Source organism: Bison bison, unplaced genomic scaffold (assembly GCF_000754665.1).
Source record: "Bison bison bison isolate TAMUID 2011002044 unplaced genomic scaffold, Bison_UMD1.0 scf7180017864518, whole genome shotgun sequence".
Taxonomy (NCBI): domain Eukaryota; kingdom Metazoa; phylum Chordata; class Mammalia; order Artiodactyla; family Bovidae; genus Bison; species Bison bison.
The window spans coordinates 14,813,650-14,838,259 of NW_011495071.1; the positions used below are offsets into that span (position 1 = coordinate 14,813,650).

Here is a 24,610-nt window from a genome sequence, read left to right on the forward strand (position 1 = left end):
ATGGGGTCACACAGAGTCGGACACGACTGAAGTGACTCAGCAGCAGCAAAGAGTGATCTGAGCCATTAGAGTCTTCACATTAGATGGTATAACAGTGGTCAATGTGATGTCCAAGTTGCCCTCTGAAAACTCTTTAAAGGAGATCAAACCAGTCAATCCTAAAAGAAATCAACCCTGAATATTCACTGGAAGGACTGATGCTGAAGCTGAAGCTCCAGTCCTTTGGACACCTGATGCGAAGAGCTGACTCATTGGAAAAGACCCTGTTGCTGGGAAAGACTAGGGGCAGGAGGAGAAGGGGGCAACAGAGGATGAGATGGTTGGATGGCATCACGGACTCAATGGACATGAGTTTGAGAAAACTCCAGGAGACAGTAAAGTACAGGAAGTCTGGTGTGTTGCAGTTCATGGGGTTGCAAAGAGTTAGACACAACTGAGCAACTGAACAGCAGCAAATCTGTTTTGCACTTATGGTAAATCCTTTTCTTGGTAGCAAATATTTTCTTCCAAGGAGAGTGTTTAGCTTCTCTTGGAAATTAATTCAACTCCATAAATATATACTGGGTACTGAGTGTATTCAAAACAGAACATTAGATGCTGCATTGGAAACAAATGCAAATGTATGGAGTTTCTGCTATCAAGAACCTTAGAATCTAGACATAATTATTGAACGTTCTTATTCTTTTTTTGTGTCCCTGTGTCTAAATCGGTGTGTGGCTCAAAGGAATTAATAAATGTTAAGTAAGTTGCACTGATTATTGCAGAGAAGACAAACAGAGGAGATATGTTATTCTCTATGCCTTAATAAAAAAAAATTGTCCTCTAGGGAGTTTGAAAGAATTGAAGATAATCCCTTTAAGAAAAAGGACCTTAACTTAGGAAGCAGACTTTCTGATAGTCTTTGAACGTTGAATTGAATTTTATCAGTGGAATAGGGGATGAAGAGACAGGTGCATCTTGTTAGTGAGAGAACTGGCACAAACATGGGTAGGGGAGAGATGGAAGGAAACAGGGAAGTATGGGATAGGGAATAATGAGAAATCCAGTTTGACTGAGGTAAAGGGTATGCATAAGCTAGAAAATTTAGTGTGATTATATCATTGTGGCACATAATGGTAAGCTAAGGCATTTGGTAGATTTGAGACAGCCATCAATCCAAATAGCTGAGGGGTATGGCAAGAGCTTTGCTTTTGAGAAGTTAGTTCAGCCAGCAGTTTGTAGAGTTGATTAAAGGGGGAAAGAAAAGACTTTAACTAGGGAAACACCTTGTTAGATAGTTTAGGCAGGAGGTAAGAGGTTTAAACAAGAGTAGGTATTTTGAGAACAGAATGTTAGAAATAGAAGAGACTTTGTTAATGTGGTGTTAGTAAGATGGCTGGGTTATATCTGATGGGGGGAGCATGAGGAAAAGAAAGGAGTCAAAATTACTCATTGCTTTTCCCTGTTCCCTGTTCTCAGCACTGAATTTTTGAAAAGGCAGAGGGAAAATATCATGCTAATGATCTCATGTCAATGCTCAAATCCCTTGCATCTCATTGGTTAGATCCCCACTGAAAATTGAGGATACTTTTTCTTCCCATGGAGGCCTGGAAGGAAGATGTGTTTTTAAATGAATGAGAATATACTTGAAATCACTTGGTAATTTAAAGGCATAGCCTAAACACAGAAGATGTTAATACTAGGGACTCAAGTATACAGGCAGGGCCTTGTTGATTTCAGGGACATAAAGTAAAACTTGGCTACCATGAGTGAGAAGAGTGAAGATACTGAGAATTATGGCATTCCTATCAGGTGGCTTTCACATAGAGATAAATACATGACATCTGTGAGGAATAAAACAGGTGTGCACAGAGTCTGGTTACTTTTAAAACTCTCTCAAATAAAGTGATGACTGCAACTCCCTTGTTATATTGCTACATTCTGTCCTCCACAGAAGGTGTAGTCAAAGGAAATATTATGCTTTGGGTATAGGTCCTTTCTACTTGTCTCTTTCAAGGGAAAAGGAAAGAGTGCAGGAAAATACATTCATGACTAAGAAAAGAGACTGAAATAAGATTTTTAAAATAAACTTTTTCAAGAAAATGGAATAAAGTCAAGCTGATTTTGAAAAGGATTCTATCATTCTCATTGTCTTATATTCAGACTAACACTAACATGCATTAATTCATTTATTCATTCACTCAATAAGTATATGAATTCAGGATTCTTCTGGATATGAGGTGGAATTTAAAATGGTGAATGAAGAGTTAGTCATCAGGAATTTATGATCTATTATGGGAAGAGATGAAATATACATACACATATATATATATATAAGGAAAAAAAGTAACTGTTACAAAACCTAGTAATTCCCGTCGAGGAAATGTTTTGCCCAGTGTTTCTCCTGGGAGACCTGCAGGAGTTGTTCTTCTCCATTCATATGCATTCAGTTGTATGTACTGTATGTACCTTAGCCTGCTGACACACCGAGCCCCTTGCCAGTTCGTCATCAAAGGGCCCTCTTTCATAACCTGTGTATGACTTAAGTTTCTGTCTCACTTGTACCTATCAAGCTGTTCATTTTATGTATTGCCTAATAGGTTTCATTGAAACGCTTTTCGAATGAATTACAGACATGCTCTCTTACATTCTATGAATTGAGATATTTTGGGTTAAAAATCTTAAAAATTTATGTATCCTATGGGAAAGTTAAAGTCTGTTACTTTTCCACATCTTAAGCTTTTTATATGTCTTTATATTTTAAAACTCCAAAACAACTTTTGAGTGCCTTCTGTGAACCAGAACTGTAGTAGATAATACGTATTAGATTAAAAATATAGCGTGTGGAATACCTGCCACCCCTGGATACTGCTGTGTACTAGCTGTGATCTTAGGCAAATCATGTAACCTCTTGGAACCTTAGCATGCTCATCTGTAAAGTGAGAATATTACCTACTGCATGTTTTTTTTTTTTTAACAGCTTTGAAAGTGAAGTTGCTCGGTCGTGTCCAACTTGAGATATAATTGGCATATAATAAACTTAATATATTTAGAGTATAATTTGATGTTTTGATATATGTATACACCAGTCAAGCCATTTCCGCAGTCAAGATAATTTACATATACATAATCCTATGGTTTCTTAATGCCCCTTCAAAGTCCCTTACTCTACCCATCCTTGATCTGTTTTCAGCCTCATCCCTAGGCAATCACTGGTCTGTTGCCATTATAGATTGCATTAAAATTTTTGTTTTATGTAATTGGAATCATACGTTATATACAATTTTTTGGTCTAGTTTCTTTCATTCAGCATGATTATTTTGAGATTCACTCATGTGCATGTCAATAATTTATTTTTAAAATTGAGGATTAGTATTTCATTGTAAGTAGATACCACAATTTGATTATCCATTTAGGTTCTTTCTAGTTTTTGGCTGTTACAAATGAAGCTGCTTTGAACATTTGTCTTTAGGCAGACATGTTTTTTCATTTCTTTTGTATAAATACCTAGGAATGGAATAATTAGGTTACATAGGTGCATGTTTAACTTTATAATAACTGCTGATTTTTCCAAAGTGGTTTACCATTTTACATTCCTACTAGCAACGTGTAAGAGTTCCAGCTGTCCCACATTCTTGACACTTTGTATGTTTAGTCTTCAATTTTAGCTATTCAAGTGGTCTGTAGTGGGTGATTCGCTGTGATTTTAATTTTTATTTCCCTAATGACTGATGATGTTGAGCTTTCTTCATGTGCCTTTCTGTCATCCATGTATCTACTTTGTTGAAGTGTCTTTTAAATCTTCTACTGTTCTTTTTTTAAACTGGGGTTGTCTTTTTTTATTGAGTTGTAATAGCTTTTTAATTTTTTCAAAAATATGAGTTATTTGTCAGATACATGTTTTGTGTATTTTTTTTACTGGTCTGTGGCTTGCCTCTTAAGTGTCATTTGAAGAGCCAGTGTTTTAAATTTTGATAAAGTCCAATTATTGCTTCTCTTTTGTATTTCATACTTTCTGTGTCACATTTGAGAAAGTTTTGCAAAACCAAAAGTTGCCAAGATTTTTTTTCTAAGCATTTCATTAGAAGTTTTATAGTTTTAGATTTTAATTTAGGTCTAAGATTTGTTTTATTTTTGTAATAGGGTGAGATGCGATTTCAGGTTTATATTTTTGCTTATGGCTATCCAAGTTTTCTAGTGCCATTGTCTGAAAAGGTTTTCTTTTTCCCCATTAAATTGCTTTGGCACTTTTGTTGAAAATATGTTGTCCATATATGTAGAGGTTTATTTCTGGAGTCTCTGCTCTGTTCCATTGATTTATTTGTCTATATTTTATGCTATTATCCTAATTACTTGATTACTGTAGCCTCATAGAATGAGATGGGAAGTGTTAGCTTCTATTCAGTTTTCTGGAAGAGTTTGTATACAATAGGTATTATTACTTTTTAAATATGTGAGAGACTTCACTAACGAAACCATATGGGGCTTGGAGTTTTCTTTCTGGGAAGGTTTTTAACTACAAATTCAAGTTTTAAAAATAGGTATAGGGCTATTTAGGTTATCTGTCTCATCTAAGGTACGTACTTTATGAATATATGGTGATATTACCTCTCATTTATGATAGGAGAATGTAAATATAATAGCAAACATAATATCGCTTTCCTGTTTTCTATTGATTTCTGTTTCTGGTCTTATTATTTCATTTTTTTCTTCATACTTTAGGTTTCAGTTGCTCTTATTTTTCTAGTTTCTTAAGGTAAAAGCTGAGATCACTGATTTGAGACCCCCTTTTTCAATATGGGTTTTAGTGCTATAAAATTTATTTCTAAGTAATGCTTTAGCCGTGTTTCATAAATTTTAATATGTGGTATTTACATTTTTATTCAATTCAAAAGACTTTCTAGTTTCCCTTTTGATTTCTCCTTTGATTTCTGTGTCATTTAGAAGTGTTATTTTCTAATATTTTTATATTTTCCAGCTGTCTTTCTGTTGCTGAATTCCTAGTTTTTTTGTTGGTTGGCAAATTCTATTAATGTAAACTGGATAAAGCTGGTTGAAAGTGTTGCCCCAGTCTCTTCAATATCCTTACTGATTTTTTTGGTCTATGTGTTCTATCATTCATGCAGGGAGAGAGATTCTGAGAACTCTGATGAAATTTCTTCCTGACATTTTATTAGTTTTTCTTCCTTGTGTTTTGAAGCTCTATTAGGTGGATACATTTTTAGAGTCATTATGGCCTCCTAATGAGTTTACCCCATTACCATTGTATAAGAATCCCTTTATCCATAGTAATATTCTTTGCTTTGAAATATGCTTTGTCTTATAGCCACGGCAGCTTTCTTTTTATTAGTGGTACTATGGGATGTATTTTCCATCCTTTAACTTTTATAGTCTTGTGTCTTCATTTTAAAAATGGATTTTGTATAGCCTGCATGAAGTTGAGTCTTGCTTTTTATCCAGTATGACAATCTCTCCCTTTTAATTTGGGTGTTTATTTACATTTAATGAGACTATGGACATGGTTGAGTTTAAATATAAGATATACCTTTGTTTCTTATTTGTACCACCTGTCATCATCACCTTTCCCCCTTTTCTTCTTTTTTTTAAAAAATTTATTAAAAATGTTAAATTTCATTTAAAATCCCTTATTAGCTTATTAACTCGATTTTTAATTGTATTTTAGTAGTTGCTTTAGTATTTATAAAATACAATTAAAATGGAATTAATAAGCCAATAAGGGGTTTTAAATGAAATTTAACATTTTTGATAAATTTTTTTATAGCAATCCTATACAACTTATCTGGAGAAGGCAATGGCAGCCCACTCCAGTACTCTTGCCTGGAAAATCCCATGGACGGAGGAGCCTGGTAGGCTGCAGAACATGGGGTCGTGAAGAGTCGGACACGATTGAGCGACTTCACTTTCACTTTTCACTTTCATGCATTGGAGAAGGAAATGGCAGCCCACTCCAGTGTTCTTGCCTGGAGAATCCCAGGGACGGGGGAGCCTGATGGGCTGCCGTCTATGGGGTCACACAGAGAAGGACACGACTGAAGCGACTTAGCAGCAGCAGCAGCATACAACTTATCACAGTCTTACCTCAAGTAATATCTCACAGGACAGACAGGATGAGAATCTTATAATAACATACTTCCAAATTTTTCTTCCCAGCCTCTGTGCAACTGTTACACTTGATCTTAGTCAAAAGGCTAAGAAAAGATGCCTCTGTGCAATCATTGTCTTACATATTACTTCTACATATGTTATAAATCTAAAGATAGTTATTTTTGTTTTGAATAGTCAATATTTTAAAGATATTAAAAAATAAAGTCTTTAGTATTTACCCAGATGTTTACCATGTTGTGTTCTCTTTTCTCTTTGCGTAGATTCAGATTTCTATTTGTCAGTTACCTTCTGCTTGAAAGACCTCTTTAATATTTCTTGTAGGATATGTCTGCTGGTGAGATGGTGATTTTTCATCACCTTTTATATTCATGAAAACTTTATTTTGCTAACTATAGACTATTAGATTAACTTTTTGTGGTTCAATCATCTTAAAATACTGATCCATTGTCTTTTAGCTTATATTGTTTTCAAAAAGCTGTCTGCTGTAATTTTTATTATGTTTCTTTGGTGTCATTTCCTCTGGCTGCTTGTAAGATTTTCTCTTTGTCATCAATTGTAAGCAACATTATTGCTACGTGCCTTAGTGTAGTTTTCTTAATGTGTGTTGAGCTTGGATTTTCTGAGATTCTTGCATCTGTAGGTTTATTGTTTTTGTCACATCTGAAAAATTTTCAGCCATTATTACTTCAGAACTTTTTATTCACTCCTATTCTTTGTGGAATCCAATTACACATGTTTTAGGAGGCTTGAAGTTGTTCTTCAGTTCACTGATCCTGTTCACATTTTGTTTTTCACCTCCAGTTCAGTTTCATTTTAGATTGTTTCTGTAGATAAGTCTTGAAGTTCACTTTGTCTTTGTCCTTCAGTGTTGAATCTGCTTTTGATTCTTCTCCCATGATTTTTCATCCCAGACATTGTATTTCTTTTATATCTAGAAGTTACAGTTGAGTCTTTATTACATATTCAAGATCTCTACTTAGTATGGTTAGTATTTACTTTAGCTTCATGGACAGATAAGATGCAACTAATAACTATTTTAATACCTGTATACTAATTCTATCATCTGTGTCATTTCTGGATATATTTCAATTGATTGCTTTTTCTCTTCATAATGAGTGGTATTTTTCTGCTTCTTTTCATACTGATGATATTTTATTGGATGCCAGAAATTGTGTAAATTTTACCTTGTCAAGTCCTGAATCTTTCAGTATTTCTATAAATATTTTTGGATTTTTTTCCGGTATGTAGTTAATATACTTGGAAACAGTTTGATCCTTTCAGTACTTGCTTATAATCACTGTCAGTTGGAACCAGCACCTTCTTTAGGGCAAAGTTTTACACTGCTGAGGCAATACTCTTATGAGTATTCTATCCAGTGTCCTGGCATTATGAAGTTTTACACTTTGATGATGGGAAATTGAATTATTCCTGGATTTGTGTGAGCTCTGGGGATTGATTATATATTTTTCTAACCTTGGTTGGTTTCCTCACACATGTGTGCTTATCAGTAATTGTGAGGGATTCTCTTCCAGACCTCTGGAAGTCTGTGTGCAGGTCCCTCTCCTCTGTTACTCTGCCTTATCAACTATATCCACCTTGGCCTCGCTAGACTCCCAGCTTCATTTTCTTAGACCATTAGGCTCTGCCTCTGTATACTGCAGTTAGTAATTTCTTGAGGCAGTAAGCTTGGACAACTGTAGGGAAGACCTCATTTGCTTTTCCTTTCTCAGGAATCACTGTTCTTCATTGCTTGATGTCTAGTTTCTGAAAACTGTTGTCTATGTATTTCATCCAATTATTTTTTTTCTAGTTGTTTAACCCAGAAGGATAAATCTAGTCCCTTTTAGTCTATCTTTGTCAGGGACAGAAGTCTCCACATATGTGAATAAATATATGATATATATTAAACATTCAGTATATTGAGTGCTTCACACAAAAAAGTACTAATGATCATTACTATTGTCATTTCTCCACCTGCATCCTGTTCAATAATGCAACTTAACTTTATATACCACCTTCTATATGAAGCCTTCCGGATGAATGTTACTCTTTATTCTTTGTACTCATATCACTTTAAATGTACTTCCATTATGACATGGATCTACATTATAAATTTTGGTTTACTTGTTTGTAGTCTGTCATAGATTATAAGTTCTTAGACAAATGAGGTCTATCTTATTTACCTATTCTTAAGTTTCCAGCATATAGTAAATGCTTATATATTGTTGCATAAATGAATAATCGAAAATACCTTACATCTTCTAGGAAATATTTAAGAGTAGAATTCTTGATTAGGAAGGAAAGAGAAGGAAGGTTGATTAGGAAGGCTTAGTGGTATGAGAACATTTGAGCAGAATGAAAGTGGAGAGTTCCAGAGAGCAGCATGAAAGCAAAAGGTGGTTGGTTGATAATATGTAATAATGATAATAACACTAGTAAATACTTCTACTACTAAAGTTATTATGAAGGTGAGAAAGGCTAGAGAAGTATAGAATGGAGAGTAAGAGAGTTTTATTATAGTGTGTCAATGAAACCATTTTGTGAAACCTTCAACACCTTGCTGAATACAGGCGATAATATTGGTAGCATTACATAAATGTGTATTGTGTGAATCAGTATAACTTGAATTGTTATAATAGAGGCTTTTAAACAAAGTGCTGAGAGAACACTATACTTTTTGGAATAAGTGAACCTTGGAAGGAGGTGGCAGAAATAGATGAACTGAGAAGCAAAAAGAAATCTTAGATAGTAGAGAACAGCATAAATACAAAAAACACTATGGGCAATAAATAACCATAATAGAAGGAACAAATGGACTTTGGAGCTGGGTTCACTAGGGCTTCACTCTTATCTCTGCCACTTGGTGTAATTCTGGAAAATCGCTTAACTTATCTGAGACTCAGTTCCTTCATCTGTAAAATGGGTGTGGTTGTTGGGAAGATTATATGATGCATAGAATAAATTTATTTTATGTCTGGCAGATAGTGGGTCCAATAACTATTAGTTTCTTCTTTTTAGACTTTCTATATCTTCTGATGAGGAAAGAGAAATGCTTCAAGAAGGACTTTGTGACCCCTCATCACTTTGTATAAGAGCCCAGGTATAATATATAATTTATGAGTATAACTAATGTTCCCATTTATTTCCTATTTCCATGGCAAATGAGGATTGAATTGTATTTTTGTGGTCTAATTTTAAGACCTTAGGAAACTTTAACACCTAATTTCTTTGCATCTTTTAGTTTTAACTTATGTTTATAACTATTAGAATTATTGGCTAACTTTACATACAAATGAAACAATTTTACCACCACAGTTCAGTATTTTTCAGAAATGTTTCTATTTATAGGGAATATATCTACTGAGTGAAAGATTGGAAAGATGAGTATCAGAAATTCTAAAGTTTTCCAAGTCTGGAAACCACTTGTATTCTTTTGAGTTATTTGTTTTAAGAATAAAGTCAGTTTGATGTCAATTTCCCATCATGGAAATCATATAAGATAAGGTACAGAGTAAAGTTTAGAAACTTTTGACTTTTAAAAAATAATCATACTTTAAATCTCCAGTTGGTTTATAAAAGACCATTATTAATGTGCACCTACAAAAATTTTTGGATACATGGATTTTAAAAGGAGTTTTAGAATAATTGAAACAGAATAACTTTTTTTTTTTCCACTGAAGGAAAAATTCTGGACTCTTCCAGTTAGCCAACTCCATGCTTGGTTAAGACAGCTAAAGAATTTGCAGTCAGTAGAATAAAAATTGATAAGCTGTAGTAGTCTTGGAGTCAATTTTCAGCACTGTTTTTGGCTGTTGAATACTTACATTGACATATACTGCTGCTGCTGCTTCTGCTGCTAAGTTGCTTGAATCATGTCCGACTCTGTGCGACCCCATAGACAGTAGCCCACCACCAGGCTTCCCCATCCCTGGGATTCTCCAGGCAAGAACACTGCAGTGGGTTGCCATTTCCTTCTCCAATGCAGGAAACTGAAAAGTGAAAGTGAAGTCTCTCAGTTGTGTCCGACTCTTAGCGACCCCATGGACTGCAGCCTACAAGGCTCCTCTGTCCATGGGTTTTTCCAGGCAAGAGTACTGGAGTGGGGTGCCATTGCCTTCTCCTTGACATATACTACTCATAGGTATAGTGCATAATGCTTGCTAATCCTTCCAAATGAAGAACCGCCTTTAATCATCTACCTGGTATCTCAACTTCTCGGTGCTGAGTTGGCAAGGATCTGGCATGTGGTGGCACCTGATTTCATCTGCTGTTTTCACTATAGACTAGTTCTTTGCATTTATGAGTCTTAGTCTGGCATTGATGACAGTTTGTGTGGTTGAAAATGACCTTAGTTTTAGTTTAAGACATGTTGCCTCCAGGATACTTGTAAACATGTTGAGAGGCTGAGTTTTGATGAATGTCACAAAACTCCTCAACAGGGCATGAACTGAGACCAAGGACCCGACAATATTAATAATTCAACATTTGGCAGTATTGTGGATATTAATGCATTCGTAGTTCATCTTGACAAACCTGGGCCCAATCACATGTGAAAATGAGTTTAGTCATCTAATTTTAGTTTCTGGTGAGTATTTTTATACTTTTTTTCAAACTGGATGAAATGAAGAAAATAATCACTTTGTAGAGATGCAAGGTTCATAGCTATGAACACATAACTATGCGTTGAGAAATAAAAGAAAATGTTTTACAATAAATTGCCATCTTGATTTAATGAAATAATGGTTAGGAATTCTTATAGTGCATTACAGCTGATTTGTGATATTTTAAATTGCCCGTTTATTCAGAATTTGAATGTAAAGTACCTATTTTGGTATTAAAGCTAAACATATAACTCCTAACTTTAAATAACCAGTAAATTTATGTAATCTATGTTGGTAAACTGTATAAAGTATTTATAATAACACTTAAAACAGGCTAATAATAAGTACGTATAATAGCTAAATATATTCAGTATTTTACATATATTGCTTTCATGGGAAAATAAATGTATCTTCTTGTATTAAAATGCCACAGTAATGACACAATTCTATTTAATTGTTAGTAACTCTAGGACATACCTTATAATTTGTGGGTCCTAGAAATAATATGGCAGTGACTGGAGTGGAAAGATCTTGCTCCTTAAAATTTGGTGACTTGTTGAGCTGTTTGAATAATCTATGTCCTTCTGGCACAGATCAGATACATTTTATGATCACAAAAGAATTATTTTAGATCTCTAAACTAGCATCTTTTAGGCTAATATTACCACTTTGTTGTAAAATTTCTTCTTTTAAAGGGTATAAATGAAAATTTTAAATTTTTATGTGAAGAAAAAGGTTATTATTTATCCTTGAAGTGTTTGGGTCTATATTTCTACCTAGAAATTCTTACTGTTATATTCAAGTTGAGCTGCAAAGAGGAGAAGCTTATAAATTAAAAAAAAAGACTTTTTGTGGTGATAAAATGTGATTTATATTACTTGGTGAAAGACATCAACTTAACACTGGAAGGAAATAAACAAATCAAATGGACACTATTTTATTCTGATTGCTTACATACTTTTAATAAATTTCAAAATAGTCAGACTTATGTCTCAATATTGTATTTTCATTCACATATATCTTCCAATGGGCAATTATGTCCACATGATAAATATGTGGGGTTAATAATGATAATTTGCTACCTGTGTCATGAAGCAGCTCCTTTTGAACTTTATGTAAAAAATTCCATAGTTTTCTTGGTACATCTTTAGAGTATGAAAAATCTGAATTAAAAGGAAAAAAAAATAACACTCTAAAAATCTCATCTTGCCAAGAAGTGAATTATATATAAGGTCTGAAAATAAGTAGAAAAGAATTAGAGGTGCATTTTAGATAGCAGACTGGATCCATTCAAATAATTTGCAGGAATGGTTTCATTATGCTATAGTTGTAATAAATGATATTGTGCTACAAGCTTAGAATAAAAATGGAATAGGTTTTAAACCAAAATCTACTTTGGTAACTTTGGTTCAGTTTCTTGCCACTTCTATATCCCTTGCAATGGAGAATGCACTATATCTTTGTGAACAACTTGAAGTGCTCTTGCACTGGAAAATCATAAAGTCCAACTTGGCTTTTGGCACAGATTAGGTAAAGCTGATTTTAAAAGAGAAAAATTGGATACTCAGCAAACCCTAGTGGAATCTTGCCTGGTAGCTCAGCTGGTAAAGAATCTGCCTATAATGCAGGAGACTCTGGTTCGATTCCTGGGTGGGGAAGATCCCCTGGAGGAGATCATGGCAACCCACTCCAGTATTCTTGCTTGGAGAATCCCCATGGACAGAGGAGCCTCCCAAGCTACAGTCTATGGGGTCACAAAGAGTCGGACACGACTGAGTGACTAAGCAGCAGCAAACTCTAGCAGATATTTTGACACAATCTTGGAGCTGATAAGAGTTATCATAAATTTAAATATTACCTTTCCTATCACAGAAACTTCACTAATAAATGACTTTGAATATGTTTTGAATGACTAAGCATTCTTTTTTTTACTAATAAGTCCTCTGGAAAGCTACGACTTTTTTGGGATGGTTTTACTTTTGGAGAAAAGAGTGTTGAAGAGAAGGTACTGATGATGTGTCACATAATTTTACAACTTTCATAACTGCTTTTAACTACAAAACTATCTCTGATTAAAATAACAATTGAGCTTGTAATTTTATCCGAACAGCTGCTGCTACAGGGGGTCATTACCTTGGAGAGCTCGAAAATAATCGTACTCCTGGTACATGAGTTATGTAGTCTTGTGTTTTACAGCAAAGCCCAAAGTTTAAAGCCTATAGAAGAATGTTATTTGAAAGCTGTCAAACCATGTTAAAAAAGACTGCATCGTCAAAAGGCCCTGGTGGCCACGATTCTGCATGTAGCCTTGTCTTATTCATTATAAAATGCATGTTTATAAAGTTCCACAGAGCATCCAATTCCCAATTCACTTATATCAGCAAGACTTAACTTGCTCATTAATCTAAATTCTTTTGCAACTTTAATCTACATGTTTAATTAATCATAAAATGAGGCGGTAAGTAATTTCAGCAATGTGTGGCTTGTTATCAGATGCATTTAATCACTCTTCTGTGAGCTCATTTGGAAACACCTGAAGATGTCGAGTGCAGTTTGAATAAGCATAAATTATTCTTTGTCAGTGTACTTCACTCAACTAATAAGACATTAATTTAAAAGGCACTGTTTGTCATTTTTAGATCTTTACCAATATTTTTAGCTTAGCAATATAACTCTAATTGTATATATGATTCACAACTAGTGCCCGACATAGGAAAGGGTAAGAGTTTAATTCATTTTTCTTATTTACATGTAATTATGTCATGTAATCTTAGTTTTTAATGAGGATTAACCATCTTGTAAGTATTCATATGCTTTTGGAATAAGGTACTAATGAATTATAGTTGGAAAAATTATTTGTTGGTACAAAGACTTGTGATTCCTTATTTCTTGTCTAGGTTAGGTCTGAAAGACATGAGGTTTGGGACAGGGCTTTGATTTGAGGATGTAGACATTGCATAGAGATTATATGATGCAGATATTAACTTTAAATAATTCAAGTAAAATGCTATATTCAGGCATCCCACATAATAACATATGTAATTCTTATATAGGATCAGGTAGCCTAAAAAAAATATGGCAAAGGCGATGGCACCCCACTCCAGTACTCTTGCCTAGAAAATCCCATGGACGGAGGAGCCTGGTAGGCTGCAGTCCATGGGGTCGTGAAGAGTCAGACACGACTGAGCGACTTCACTTTCACTTTTCACATTCATGCATTGGAGAAGGAAATGGCAACTCACTTCAGTGTTCTTGCTTGGAGAATCCCAGGGATGGGGCATCCTGGTGGGCTGCCATCTATGGGGTCGCACAGAGTCGGACACGACTGAAGTGACTTAGCAACAGCAACAGCCTAAAATAATGACAGTCCCATTTTCCATCCTACTCTCTTAACAGTATTGCCCATTTGATGACAGCATTTTTTTTTTAAAGATAAGAAACAAGAACAACAATAAAAGCAAAAACTCACTAAAAGCTTCAGAGCAAAAGAAAATTCATGAGTTATATATCTTGAATGAGTTATATATCTTGGTATCAGGACTATAGGAATAAGAATTTCATTTTATAGGATGTCATCACTTGTCCTGTTTATGCCATGAGAGCAGTGACACACTGTAAGAATAATCATCTCAGTGGAAACAAATTTATTTACCTACCGTGGAGCATCCCTTTTCATCTTACTCATGAACTTATCTCACTCATATGCTATCTATGCATTGTCAGCAGTGAGCCAGAGGGGATGATTCCTGAAAAGGGAATATTGGTTTGAACTGAAATATAGCCATATTCTCCATTTTTATTTGATGTGCACACGTCCTGGGTTTCTTCCCTTTCTTCAGGGATCTTTTACACTGAGCTAGCAGTTATTTATATGTCCATTTCTTGCCTTATGCCTCATGTAAAAATTCTTCTCCCTGTTTTCCTTTCTAAGGGAAAGCAAAGTCCCAGGAAATGTCATTTGTATAATTCAAGGCATATAGGTCATAGCAGTACATTGCAATGGATGGCACTTACCCTTATTTCACTTAAAGCACTATAAATTGTTTTCTTAAAGCCACTGATGAAAACGTTATACCTTCTTTAGAGTCATTCTTGATGAGCAGCATTTCATCTGAACTTTCTTGGTAAGAAAGTTTCCTCATTCCTATAAAACTTTAGTGGATAGACATATACAGTCTAATATGAAGGCTTGCCATCAGTTTTTCTTGATAAGAAACCTCAAACTTCCATAGCTGCTCTTCCCCTGGAACAGCCTGTGATACTTTTTTTCCAGACAGATTTGTTTTCTAACTTACTATTTTGGTGCAAAGAAAGAACACAGTGTTCTCCCCTTTCATCCCAACTGATGTGCGAGAAGCCGGCCCTATTGTCCTATTAGTAAGTTCCTCCACACAAAGACAATGATTTATTTTATCAAATGCTTATGTATTAGTTGTAGCTATTTGTCTATATTATGTACTTCAAGAGGAAAATGATAAACTCAGTTCCATGTGGCTCTTTTAGCCTCAAATATTTGAATGTGTGCTTAGATAAATACACACAGTGTTACACACGACACACACACATGACACTTCTGCCCAGACACAAACAAGGACATACCACTTAAGCATGCTTCTTCAGTGGAGACCTCACAGTTGCTTCAGTTCAGTTCAGTTCAGTTCAGTCTTTCAGTTGTGTCCAACTCTTTGCGACCCCACGAACTGCAGCCTGCCAGGCCTCCCTGTCCATCACCAATTCCCGGAGCCTACCCAAACTCATGTCCATTGAGTCAGTGATGCCATCCAGCCATCTCATCCTCTGTTGTCCCCTTCTCCTCCTGCCTTCAGCCTTTCCAAGCATCAGGGTCTTTTCAAATGATTCAACTCTTCACATCAGGTGGCCAAAGTATTGGAGTTTGAGCTTCAATATCAGTCCTTCCAATGAATATTCAGGACTGATCTCCTTTAGGATGAACTGGTTGGATCTTCTTGCAGTCCAAGGGACTCTCAAGAGTCTTCTCCAACACCACAGTTCAAAAGCATCAATTCTTCGGCGCTCAGCTTTCTTTATAGTCCAACTCTCACAGTAGTTTAGAATGCACAATACCCAGAATGAGGAACTATTCCAATGGGTGCAACTGAATGAGTGGAACTTCCATCTCTAGCAGAACTGACAGAGATGGTTATCAGGGCTCTGATTTTAATGTACAACTTCTGTGGCTGAAGGAATTACTGGTAAAGTGATTACTGATGGCAGAGAGGGGTGGGTGAAGAATGAGTTAGGAGCATGTGCAATGTGGTGTCTACTAGCAACGTCCTCAGGAGGAAGGTTTGGAAGTGCTGAGTCATCAGCTGCTGTGGGACTTAAGGCTCAGCAGATGAATGAGAATGTCACAGTGCAGTTGGTTACAGGCAGTACTCCTGACTTCATTCTACAAGTCTCAGTATTTTTGTTGTTTAGTTGCTAAGGCATGTCCGACTCTTTCGTGACCCTATAGACTTTGTCTATAGGATATCCCAGGCAAAAATACTGGAGTGGGTTGCCATTTACATTTCCAGGGGATCTTCCCAACCTAGAGATTGAACCCACGTCTCCTACTTTGGCAGGTGGATTCTTTACTGCTGAGCCACTGGGAAGCCCCTCAATATCTTATTTGTGTTAAATATAAGAGAGCAATGGTGTATTCAGTTATGCTTTGTGCTAACTCAGGACAAAGCCTAAATATTGCGCCTTCTCCAACCAAGTTTCTTAAATGAAATTCTGTTCTATTTACCAAAGAGTTCATGTGTTATTTTTTATAAACACATAATTTATGCCCACCCATCTTTCCTTTGAATTCAGGCTGTCTATAAACATTGTTTGCCTTTTTATAGCAAGCTTGTTTTTTCTTAATCATTTGAAATTGGCTTTTATTAGAAGATCATTAGGCATCATATCAGTGCAGTACATTTGGTGGCTTTATAAGAAGTTCTGATGCTAGATGTTCAAAGGTCTGCTCATATGGGATCTTTATGGATCCACACAGCCTTGCTCATATATGAAAATAAGGTACTGAGCTACATAGATGGTTGAGTGTGCATTTAGCTATTTCTCTCAAAGTTTTATAGAAATGGGTTGACTTGAAGTTGTGCTAACTTTCCTAGTGCCCCAGCTTAGAAACTTTGTGTACTTTTTTAGAAAGCATCTGAATCACTTATACATAAGGAGAACATAATATACAATATAAGACTGTATGTATTTTCCCCATCACTCACAATTCATAGGATTGGCATGATTATAGCTCTTGTCATCATATTAACAATGTTTTAATAGCCACTAATAATCTCAATAGCCACTAATAATCACTTTTCATGTATACTTTCAAGTATTGTATTTGAAAATCCCAGACTTCATATATAGTAAATGAGGAAGTAAAGCCTATGACTGTCTTTAAAAAGGCTAGTAGTCAGTTACTTGTTTTTAAGTATTTTTAAAATCTATATTTCAAAAAGCTTCTTTGAAGTATACACAGGGATGTATTTGTAGGCAATTTCGAACTAACTAACGGGGGAAGTTCAGCAAGTTTGTTGTTTGGAATTTGGAATGGATATTTTTATAGAAAACATGTTATAGATGGTGATTTGATTAATTGGGCAACTTACTGAAATCCATTTAGACTTGTGTGGTGGTTGGTGGTTTAGTCGCTAAGTTGTGTCCAACTCTTGCGACCCCATGGACTGTATGTAGCCTGCCAGGCACCTCTGTCCATTGGATTCTCCAGGCAAAAATACTGGAGTGGGTTGCCACTCCACTTCTGTAATTCAACCTTATAATACGACTGAATTATACTATTGAGAGTATGATAGTAGCTAACTGCTGCCTGTTGTGTTGTTTGGGTATGAAATCTCATTTTAAGATCTGGCTTTAATAACATTCTTTTGACCAATTTCTGATAGTGGGATTTGACATTTCCTACTTCTACTACCAGTGCATACAGTGAAAACGAAAGACTCCTTGAAATGGAATTTGGGAGGACTTCCTGCTGTCCTTAGCTGTGGAAAGTAACTGGGTATCCTGGCTGAAGTAAGCGGTAATAGAAGATTGTGATGGCCCTGGCATGGAGATGGACAGTGTTGCTGTTTAGTTGCTAAGTCATGTTTGACTCTTTTGCGATCCCATGGACTGTAGCCTGCCAGGCTCTTCTGTCCATGGGATTTCCCAGGCAAGAATACTGGAGTGGATTGCCATTTCCTTCTCCAGAGATGGAACCTGCACCTCCTGCATTGGCATGTGGGGTTTTTTAAACCACTGAGCCACCTGGGAAGCCCATGGAGGTATATATCTGCTAACAAATAAAGGGCATCCTGTTGAAGGTTAATATATTTTGAGAATGAAGAAGGAGCACTTTCTGATTTTATACCAATGAGCCAAAAGGGTAGAGATCAATACTTCTTCTCCTTCACCATGCTTTATAGTATAGTCCAAGTATTTTCATTGTATTTCTTCTACTTTCTTCTCAAATCCACTTCCATAATTTTGGCTTTTGTTTTTTAAATGGTCACACTGGTGATGGTAGTTCACTGTCTATTATGAGAACAGTTTTGGAATGTATTGTTGGTTAGGTTTATATAAGATGAAGTGATATATGCATATAAGAAGGAGCTGAGATTGACTCAAAATTAAGTACAGGTAGCTCTCCTTCTCTAAGGATTCTGGATATGCAGATTCAACCAACCACAGATCAAAAATATTGGGAAAAAGAAATCCCAGAAGTTTCCAAAAGCAAAACCTGAATTTGCTGTACGGTGTCAACTGTTTATGTAACATTACTGTTTAACTACATTATGTCCTTTGTGAGTATCTCAAGAAAGTCATATGAAGGTGCAACTGGGTAATGGAAAGTTTATTTGGTCACATGTAAAACATCATCTTGAACCTCAGCAGTTGAATTATATCCCTTTTACTTCAAATTTGGCAAATTATATGTATTTTTTGATTGCCAAGGGGAAAGTATGAAAAAAGGAGAGTAGTGGGGAGAAAATGAGAGAAGTGGTATTTTAAAAGGCTCTAAAGATTTAAGTTGTCAGAGAAAACAGTTTGATGAATTATGGGGAAAATAGAATTTAGTTTTCCAAAGAAATACAGGGCTCAAAGTGTAGGGGGAGGGTCTTGGCAATACAACCATGTATTTTTCTTAACCTGGGGAGTTTGGAAGAAAAAAAAAGACACATTTGGCAAAGTGAAAACTCAGATGACTTCATGCCTACCAAGTGAAAAAAATCTAATTCTTTATCATCTAAGCACATAGTTGGGTAACTCACAAACAGAACTACCCAGTGTATAGGTTGCAATGGCAAGAAGCCAACAGTGAAATCAAACTCATAAGCACCCTATAGAAAACCCCTCAAATTACTGCTGTGCTGTTGCCAGCTGTACTGCCAGAGAACAAGAGCTGTACAGATTTCTATGGAATGATTAGGTTACTTAACACAGCTTGATTGGCTCTGTTCCTGCCCCTGTTCTCTTTGGCTGACAGCTGACCACCATACTGGTTTGGTTTGAAATAAGACTGAAGTGAACACAACCACTTATATGCACCTTCCTCTTGAACACTTCTCTCCCTGCCCACCACCCCAAACCCACACACACCCTATATATCTTGCAAAAGAAGAGAGAAATATAACCGTTTCTTTAAGTAAAACATACTGAGTGGCATTTTGCTGTCTGGTTACTCCACCAATCCATCAGATTTTCAGAAGACACATTTTCTTGCTCTTTCATTTGTAAGTGCCTGAATTTATTGAATATGAAAAAATATCTTAAAAGTCAAAGTGAAAGTTTCTCAGTCGTGTGCGACTCTTTGCGACTCCATGGACTATACAGCCCAGGGAATTCTCCAGGCCAGAATACTGGAGTGGGTAGCCTTTCCCTTCTCCAGGAGATCTTCCCAGACCAGGGATCGAACCCAGGTCTTCCACATTGCAGGCAGATTCTTTACCAGATGAGCCACAAGAGAAACCCCAAATATCTTAAATCCTTTAATTTTATTAACTTTTCTTCATTTTACTTTACTGCTTGCTTCATGATCCTAGCGCTAGGATAGTTATTGAGAAGCCATCTAATCTTACCCTTTTGCTCTTGGATAATCTCTGATAGGTAGCTACTTCTGTCTATAGTATTTCAAAGAAGATACCACAGGACATCTAGAAGGGCACTAGATGTCTTCAGTTGCTATACTACATGAATTAGAGAACTCTTTGAGTGAGCAAGGTGGTTATTTAACTCTTTTCCTGTTATACAAAAGCTCACTGATTCACATGTTCTAGTTTCCATTAAGTTAGGAGGCTTTCAGACTTTTTTGAATGTGATTCAGAGTAAGAAGTGAATTTCAAATCTGACCCAGGATACAATCAAAATTTTACATGAACAATACTTACCCTTAATATGTGTAACATTTTTTATTTTCTCTTTTCTTTCCCCTTTTAGCCTTTTCTTCTGTTGCTTCCTCTCTCCTCTGTTCCCTTCTCTCCTTTTTAATAAAAAAAATGCTGATTGGTACTCAGAAAATTAACTCTATCACTCATTCAACCTAGTTTGAAAAATATTACATTTAAAGAAACACATTTTAAAACAGATTTGATCTGCATGTTCTTTGGTTTACAGTTTTTTTTTTTTTAATCCGAGTACAGTTGATGTATAGATTTACCATTGTTTTTAAAGAACAGAGTCTCCTATTCAGGATACTAATTCCATTGGCTGTTTATCATTAGAAAGATAAAATTTGTACTCCTTTAGTGGCATATATCAGAGAAGGCGATGGCACCCCACTCCGGTGTTCTTGCCTGGAGAATCCCAGGGACGGGGGAGCCTGGTGGGCTGCCGTCTCTGGGGTCGCACAGAGTCGGACACGACTGAAGTGACTACGCAGCAGCAGCAGCAGTGGCATTTATGGACTTCCCTGGTGACTCAGATGGTAGAGATTCCACCTGCAATGTGGGAGACCTGGGGGTAATCCCTGGGTTGGGAAGACCCCTTGCAGGAGGGCATGGCAACCCACTCCAGTATTCTTGCCTGGAGAGGACAAGAGGAGCCTGGCAGTCTATAGTCCATGGGGTCTCAAAGAGGCAGACATGACTAAGCAACTACGTACAGTGGCATATATAACCTGTTAGTAACACCGTGTACTAAATGCTTAATTATGCCAGATGTTGTATTAATGCTTTATACATATGTGCCATGAGGATTTTATTATTTAGTCCTCATCATTACTCTGTCAGGTAGAAGCTATTATTATACCCATTTTTATAGGTAATAAAATTGAGGCTTAGAGAGATATATCAGGTGGTGCTAGTCGTAAAGAATCTGTCTGCCAGTGCAGGAGACATAAGAGACATGGGTTCAATCCCTGAGTCGAGAAAATCGTCTGGAGGAGGGCATGGCAACCCACTCCAAGATGCTTGCCTAGAGAATCCCACGGACAGAGAAGCCTGGCAGGCTATAGTCCTTGGGTCGCACAGTCCAAGAGGACTGAAGCTACTTAGTACCCGCAGGAGGTATATCAACTTTACTGAGCAACACAGTAAATGATAGAGGTTGATTTCAAATTTGATATTGTTTGGCTCCATGACCATGCATTTCCCCTCAACTCTAATATCTTCTTAATTATAGCTCTGAAAAAAAGTTAAGTACTTTTGTGAAGAGTATGTATATCCTAAAGAAAGGCAGACTTATGATGATTGCTATGTATTTTTAATAATGTAAGTTGAAGCTTCTTGATAAAATAATTTTCATTCTGTAAAGAAAAGTAGAAAAAAAAAGGACAGCAGAAAGAAAAAAGAAATAAAGCCTGTCTCTCCAGAGCTATGAATGTAAAAACTTGCCACTCTGTTTAAATCTTGTTGTTTACTCACTGAGTTGCATCCAGCTCTCTGCGACCCCATGGACTACAGCCCACCAGGCTCCCCTATCTATGGGATTTCCCAGGCAAGAATACTGGAGTAGGTTGCCATTTCCTTCTCCATATTTAAATCTTATATAATTAAATCTTGTCAAAGTCTTCTTTTTAAGGAAAAAAAGAAATAGATATACATGGAATTACACCTTATGCTACAGTTCAGTTCAGTTCAGTCACTCAGTCGTGTCCGACTTTTTGCGACCCCATGGACTGCAACACGCCAGGCCTCCCTGTCCATCACCAACTCCCAGAGCTTACTCAAACTCATATCCATCCAGTCGGTGATGCCATCCAATCATCTCATCCTCTGTCGTCCCCTTCTCCCCCTGCCTTCAATCTTTCCCAGCATCAGGGTCTTTTCAAATCAGTCAGTTCTTCACATCCTGTAGCCAAAGTATTGGAGTTTCAGCTTCAGCATTAGTCCTTCCAGTGAATATTCAGGACTGATTTCCTTTAGGATGAACTGGGTTGGATCTTCTTGCAGTCTAAGGGACTCTCAAGAGTCTTCTCCAATACCACAGTTCAAAAGCATCAATTCTTTGGCTCTCAGCTTTCTTTATAGTCCAACTCTCACCCATACATGACTACTGAAAAAACCATAGCTTTGACTAGACGGACCTTTGTTGGCAAAGTAATGTCTCTGCTTTTTGATATGCTGTCTAGGTTGGTCATAACTTTTCTTCCAAGGAACAAGTGTCTTTTAAATTCATGGCTGCAGTCACCATCTGCAGTGATTTTGGAGCCCAAAGAAATAACGTGTCACTGTTTCCATTGTTTCCCCATCTATTTGCCATGAAGTGATGAGACCAGATGCCATGATCCTAGTTTTCTGAATGTTGAGTTTTAAGCCAACTTTTTCACTCTCCTCTTTCATTTGCATCAAGAGGCTCTTTAGTTCTTCTTATGCTACAGGCCAGGATAGTTTAGCAAGTCAGACAAACTCAAACATGAATGAAGAGTGGAATTTTCCTTTCATTTTCTATAATAACTATGTTTGTCAAAGAGAAAACAGAGGAAAAATGACCATCATGCTGGTTTTGAAGAAAAACTTGTTATATGTGTAATACATTGGAAAAATTGTTTGGGATCACTTTCACTATGCAGAAATGTGGCCACTGAAATTCTTTAGCAAGGTGTGGGACTATCAGGTCCATGAAACAAATTAAGTCAAAAAATATGAGTATTTGTGAAGGTAATTGACTTACCTCATTTTTTTCCAATCATTCTCTGTGAAAAGAGAAATATTTTTATAAAGAAAATAATGAGTACAGTTGATCATTATGACCTTGCCCCTTTGTCCCAATTCCTGCCACAATTCCTAGGTTTAATACTAGACAGTTTCTTTCATCCTTTCATCTCTTTTTCTCTTCTCTGCTATCTCCCTTCTCTCCTGTGATTTTCCTCTTGTCCCCTTCTCTCTCTCTGGCTACTCTTCTCTCTACCGTCTTGTCTCCTCTGCCACTTCTTTCATTTTGCATTCTTATATGCAATCTTTATAATCACCACTATCATCTTCATTCTCTTAAATTCTTGAATCTCCTAGGTAAGGTGCAAATGGAACTTGTTTCTGTTTATTAAAATGATAATCTGGAAAAATAACATCCTTTCTACCTACTTGCATCTCTTTCTTTCTCTCATAAACCAAACACATGCTTTCAGAAGAAATCTATTGTCTTACTTTTGGAAAATGTTGAAATTTTGCTTCCTACTTTGTATCTTCTTGGGAGTAAGATATATCTATATTCATGGTGTGACTTAAAGAGAAAATCAAAGATTCCATACTAAAAATTGGCATTGACCCAGATACTTCTGCTACACTCACTAAAAATGAACCTTAGTAGACACACTTTTATACAAGGAGATGGACTTGTTCAATATGTAATTGCTATGTGATACTACCCAAGAGGAGAATTTGAGAATAGGCAGGTGTGCTAGATGTAAGCCTCATTGAACTCAAGGTCAGGATTCTAAGACTCGCCTCAAACCATTGGTGCTTTGGAGAGCTGGATATCTTGACAACGTGTTGTGTTCAGCAGCTAAGTTGTGTCTGACTCTTTGTGACCCCATGCACTGCAACATGCCAGACTTCCCTGTCCTTGCAAGAAGATCTTAATTCTTCCTTGCAAGAAGATCAAACCAGTCAATCCTAAAGGAAATCAACCCTGAATATTCATTAGAAGACTGACTGAAACTAATACTTTGGCCACTTGATGTGAAGAGCCGACTCACTAGAAAAGACCCTGATGCTGGGAAAGATTGAAGGCAAAAGGAGAAGAGGGTGGCAGAGGATAAGATGGTTAGATAGCATTCTCATCAAGGTCAGAATCCTGACTAACTCAAGGTCAGGATTCTAAGGGTACTCAGACAAAGTGGAATAAGATGAACTTGATTTTAAAGATACTACAATAACAACATTCTTCAGCCCAGAGAAAGTTAAGGAGTACTTTCAGTGATGGTGGAATGTAATAAGAACATGATTGGTAGTAGGTACGTGATTGAGATATGCTGATAAAACTCTAAAATACTTCTGTGAGTAAACAGATTTGGTTTACAAATGAGGATGCAAAAACCCTTACTGACGCTGGCTGCAAACATTTTGGGCAAATTCACAAATATCCAAATCATGGGGCAATTTTGAGTGTGTTGGTAGAGTGAGATGTAGAACAAGTAATAAAGCACACATATATGTATGTGTGTGTGTGTTTGTGTGTGTATTCAGATTAGAGGAGAGACAAAGGAAGGCCTGGCATACTTCAGTTCATGGAGTCACAGAGTTGGACATGACTTAGCAATTCAACAACAACAAAGGAGAGTAATAATTCATTATAGGTTGGGTCAGAATTTGCAGAGTTGGTGGATTGTATATTACAGTTTCCCTGATTTATTGAGTCTAAAGTAATAGATAAGACTGTTCTATACATCAGTGTATAGAACAGTCTTATGGACTCTGTGGGAGAGGGAGAGGGTGGGAAGATTTGGGAGAATGGCATTG

The 24,610-nt window shown here is 36.4% G+C and overlaps 1 protein-coding gene across 10 annotated transcripts in view; it reads left to right on the top strand.

The window, feature by feature from the left end:
- The window catches only part of SOX6 (SRY (sex determining region Y)-box 6), a 722,502-nt gene that overhangs the window by 158,335 nt on the left and 539,557 nt on the right, over nucleotides 1-24,610 (top strand). For 7 of the 10 annotated variants that reach the window (XM_010830548.1, XM_010830549.1, XM_010830541.1 and 4 more), the window contains 2 exons: nucleotides 9,124-9,205; nucleotides 10,545-10,690. The exons of 2 other annotated variants lie outside the window; for them this stretch is intronic. The gene's annotated coding sequence lies outside the window, so the exon portion shown is untranslated. The remainder of the gene's footprint in view (nucleotides 1-9,123; nucleotides 9,206-10,544; nucleotides 10,691-24,610) is intronic. One more of the 10 variants, XM_010830543.1, reaches the window with a different exon arrangement.